This window comes from Eutrema salsugineum, unplaced genomic scaffold (assembly GCF_000478725.1).
Source record: "Eutrema salsugineum unplaced genomic scaffold, Eutsalg1_0 scaffold_21, whole genome shotgun sequence".
In the NCBI taxonomy this organism is placed as follows: domain Eukaryota; kingdom Viridiplantae; phylum Streptophyta; class Magnoliopsida; order Brassicales; family Brassicaceae; genus Eutrema; species Eutrema salsugineum.
In genome coordinates, this window is record NW_006256821.1 from 1035222 (window position 1) to 1040379 (window position 5158).

Consider the following 5158-nt stretch of genomic DNA (forward strand, 5'->3'; position numbering starts at 1 on the left):
AACCCATGGTGTGGGCATTGTTTTGTGTAGCTCCTGAATCTCTCATATGCTTCACAAAAACTCTCATTGCTGTGCTGAGTGAAGCTAGAGATTTGGTTCCTCAGTTTTGCAGTTCTTGAGGTGGAGAAGAACTTAGAAGAATGCTTGCTTGCATTGCTCCCAGGTTTGAATGGAGCCTCTTGTAAGATTCTTCTCCCATTGATGAGCTTTGTCACCAAGACTGAATGGGAATAGTCTTAGCTTGAAGCTGTCTTCTGAAACTCCATTAATCTTGGTCAGATCACACACCTTATCAAACTGGTCCAAGTGTTCCAAGGGATCTTCCATTGCTAACCCATGGAACTTTGAGTTCTGGACCATATTCAGCAATGATGCTTTCACTTCAAAGTTGTTGTTTTGCACAGGTGGTGCCTGAATACCAGCTCCATACTGATGAGCATTGGCCCTGTCATTTTCTCCAACATAGGCTTGGGGTTGCTCATATCTTCTTTGCTGTGGTTGGAAAGGGTGGGGTTGGTGGTGCACTTGTTGTCTTTGTTGAACATTGGCCTGATGCCTCTGTTGATGAGCTTGAGCTTGTCCTTGGTGGACATAAGCTTGTTGATGGTGCACCTGTTCCTGATGAACATTACCCTGATGAAACCCTTGACCAACTCCATTACCAGCTCCATTTCCTTGAGCCTGTTGCTCATGAACTAGTTGTTCTATATCTACCACGTGATCTCTTTGTTCTTCCATGTCAGCCTGATCAATCTGCCTACCACGTGTGTCCCTTCTCCTCCTTGGTACCAAAAGGTTGATGTTGTCGTGGAGAGGGAAAGGAGGACCACAGCTTCTTGATCTAGACCTGGTGTTCATACACCTGAAATCACAAACAGAACTTGAAAGGAATCAGTAAAAACAAGAAAGTAAGCACTTGATCTCAAGAACAGATCAGAGTTTAATGCTAAACAACCCACAATTTGGCAACGGCGCCAATTGATAGACAAGACTTTTTATGGTCTCAGGGCTATCAATCCCCTTGTCAATGTAGCACAAAGAGGTTTATCAATCCAGATGTGGTGTTAGACACTAAACTATGTGATCAAGTTCTTAATTCAAGCAAACAAGAGTGATTTTTGTTAACTAATGACAACTAACAAACTTAAACAGGTTTAAAGACAAATGACAATGATAAATGATGTGAATATGATATGATGGAGGCATGAGATTCTAGACATGATAGTTGATTAGGGTGCTTTGGTGCTAAACTAGAAATGCTAATGACAATGATGAGACATGATTCAAATGATTAAGAACTCTAATCTAGGTTAATCCTCTCATGAAGGTATTAACCCCTATACTAATCCATTTTCAAACCAAATTCCCATTTGTGAAATATGAATCAATATGCATTAATAAACAGTTCTCAATGATCATTCAAGCAAATAACAATACATCACCATGCAGAAATATGCTTAAACCTCTAATACAACTCTTTCAGGAATTTCATCAAACACTTTTGGTGCATGAAATTCCCAGAATCTAGATCTCAAGTGATTATCAAGGATCTAGCATAGATAACAGTTGTTTAGAGAAATGAATAAATGAATCTAGCCCTAAGCATTTCCAATCTAACACTTTAGCACCCTAACCTACACATCTAGAAACTCATTAAGGTGACTACTCACTAATCATGATCAACACACTAGATCCTTTGCAAGATGTGTTGTTAATCATGATTAGAAGTTTGATTTGATGATAAGAAATGATGAACAAGATGGAAAGAAACTTCAAAATCGATATTAAGCTCTCTAAAACAAAGTGTATTAAGTAGGTTTTCACAAAAGGGGAAAGAAGACTAAAAGTAGATTCAAGGTTTTTTTACAAATTAGGTCTAAAAACCTTATAAAGGATGCTTGGGCGAACCGGGTCAACCTGGAACAAACCGGGTACTGACCCGGCCTTGATGGGCAAGTATGGGTTTGCCACGGTCTGGTGTGCTCTTGGTGTGACCGTGGCAATCCTGACCGTGTCAAAGCCTTCACTTGTGTTCTTGGTTCCTGTTGATGCCACGGTCTGATCAAGCTTCGTCTGAAACCCGTGGCAAGTCACCGTGTCAAACGCCGAGGATGTGTAAAAGTTTCCACGGTCAAGCTCCCAGACCGTGGCATTCAGACCGTGTCAAAAACCGCATGCATGAAAAATCCTTCTCAGCCAAGTTTTTGATTGCCACGGTCAAGCTCTAGACCGTGGCATTTAGGCCGTGTCAATCGCCGAATGGTTGTAAAATTCTTCTCAGCCAAGTGTATGTTTGCCACGGTCAAGTGTAGACCGTGGCATGAAGATCGTGTCATTGGCTGAGGGTGCACAAAAGTTGCCACGGCCAAGTGTGGACCGTGGCATTCCATCGCGGCATGTTTAACTTAGTCATTCTGGGCGGTCTGGACCATCTCGCATTCCGGAGAGTGTAACTTCCTGGAGACTTGTCCGAATTGAGTGATTCCGGTTGCAGAAGACAGAGGACTCATTTATCTCCAACTTTGGTGAAGGCAGCTTGGGAAGTGTAAGGCTTCCTGGAGGGCACATCTTTGCAGTGCATTTACACGACCAGAGAGAGGCGTCTAGACATGTGTCCATTCCGGAGACCGTATCTTCCTGCTCATAGATCCGAATTGAATGCTCTTGGACGTTCTGGAAAGAAGACTCAAATATCTCTGATTCTCATGAAGGCCCCGGAAACTGAATCGGCCTGGAAGTACACCGTCCTTCGCATCCTTCAGAACTGATCTGCTCGGTCCGGAACAGTTGCGAGACAGGGGTTCCTTCCGACGAGCTTAACTCTCTGCTCACGCGTCCGAATTCCACGATTCCACTTGATATGAAACCGTGATCAAGTCTTCTCCAACTTCCATGAAGCACCCGCCATCTGAATCGGACTGGAAGGTTCCCCGGACAGGCGATTTCTGAGACATGTTCACACCCGAAGATTTTGGCCGATACACTTTACTCGCGGTACATGAAAATGGCCGGTAAACTCTTCCCGCGGTACATAAAAATGACCAAGAAAACCTTCCTGGTCAGCGAGAATGGCCGATTAGCTCCAAAGATCCAATTTTTGCCACTTTTCAAGCTTTGCTCACCATTCCACCTCTTGGATTCATCTTTTCAGCTCCAAATTCACCTGATAGACACTCAAAACATGCAAAGACTCATTGGGACCTAATGCATCTCCTAAGTTCTAAAACAAACCCTAAGGACCTAAAATGCATGAAATAAAACATGATTTGGAATGATTTATGCAACCTAAATGATGCAAATTATGAACATATCATTCATGAGAGGATTAATCTAGATTAGAGTTCTCAGTTAATTGGAATTTGAGATCATGTGATGTTTGCTTTATCTTTCTGTATAAGATTCAGTCTTTCTTAGCTCTTATTTTGATGCACAAAGAGGCTGTCTGTTAATTTTAGACTTGGAACCTTATGCTTGTTGATTGTTTATTCATCTAACGGGAATTAGTCTTGAATTGGTAATTAACAAAGGGATTTTTGTCATGAGAATGAATTAATCTGAAGTCTAGACTAAAGAATTGCAAGTGTTGCATTGTTTGCTTAGCATCATGAATTCACATTTAAAGCACCCTGATCAATGATCACATCTAGAGGTTTAGCTTTCTCTTTATTTGAATTTGAGTGTTTGTTTAGTTTGCCTTGCTTGTTTAATTCTTAATTACTGCTTGTTCTTGTTTGCTTTATGTTTTTAGATCACCTTGTTACCAACTCATCTGCTTATTAGACTTGAATTAAGATAGCTCCTCATAGTTCTAGTGTCTAGAATCTCTCCATTTGGATTGATACCTCAAGTGCTACAATGACATTAGTGGTTGAGGAATTGATCAACGATTGAAAAATTCCTACTATCAATTTGGCGCCGTTGCCAATTGGAGATTCATTCTAGCATTAGGACTTTGGATCTTCTTGAGATCAAGTCATTTTCTTTTGTTTTACTGATTACCTTCCAAGTGCCGTCTTTGTTTTCAGGTGTATGAACACCAGAAGTTAAGCAAGGAGACAAAGAGAAAGAGCTGAGCACATTGAGAGGTTGGTTATGGATCAAGGGCAACAGGCTCATGGTGGTAATGGAAACCACCAGGCTCAGCAAGAGGGTCCAGCACCACGTCCAAGAATAGTTGTGGGAGCTGGTGATGAGGGCAATACTCAGGGTCAGAGATATGGGATTCAAGCTCCTACACCTGAAAATGATTTTGAGATCAAATCTGGCTTGATCAACATGGTGCAATCAAACAGGTTCCATGGCTTGGCATTAGAAGACCCATTAGATCACATTGACAACTTTGATAGAGTTTGTGATCTAACTAAGATGAATGGAGTGAGTGAGGACAGTTTCAAGTTGAGGCTATTCCCTTTTTCTTTAGGAGACAAAGCTCATCAGTGGGAAAAGTCTCTACCTCAAGGATCAGTCACAACTTGGGAGCAATACAAAAGAGCATTTCTAACCAAGTTCTTCTCTTCATCAAGAACAGCAAGGTTAAGAAATGAAATCTCAAGTTTCATTCAGAAGAACCATGAATCATTTTGTGAGGCTTGGGAAAGATTTAGAGTGTATACCATGCAATGCCCTCACCATGGATTCTCAGATTGTCAGCTGCTAAGTACCTTCTACAGAGGTGCTTTACCAAAGGTCAGACTTCTCTTGGACACAGCTTCAGATGGTAATTTCATGACCAAGGAAGTCAATGATGCCATGACCTAGTGGAGAATGTAGCTCAGAGTGATGAGCTTTATGGATCAGACTTTGAAAGGAATTCAAGAGGAGCTGTGAGTGCTGAAGAGGAAAGGACAAGGAAAGACATCAAGTCTCTCAATGAGAAGCTAGACACACTTCTCTTAGCTTCTCATCAGTCAGCCAACTTTGTTAGAGATGTGAATCATGTGTTTCAAGACACATTTCAAAGGGAAGACATCACAGCTGAGGTGAACTTTGTAAGTGGCCAACAAGGTTACCAAAAGGGCTTTACCTACTACAAGAATCCCCCAAACCAGAACTTCTATCCTAAAAACACTCAACAACAAGGTTTTGTCTCTCCCCAACAACAAAGTCTTCAACAGAACTCAGAGAATAAGGATCAATAAGTGCAGAACCTGCTCCAGAA

At 41.6% G+C, this 5158-nt stretch overlaps 2 non-coding genes across 2 annotated transcripts; one reads left to right on the forward strand and one right to left on the reverse strand.

Moving 5' to 3' along the window:
* LOC112086277 lies at positions 1 to 107 on the forward strand. The gene has a single exon (XR_002899399.1). It is a non-coding gene; the product is annotated as a small nucleolar RNA R71 (small nucleolar RNA).
* A 4423-nt stretch (positions 108 to 4530) lies between these two features.
* LOC112086294 lies at positions 4531 to 4637 on the reverse strand. Its single transcript, XR_002899416.1, has one exon. It is a non-coding gene; the product is annotated as a small nucleolar RNA R71 (small nucleolar RNA).
* Between the last annotated feature and the right edge of the window lie 521 nt (positions 4638 to 5158).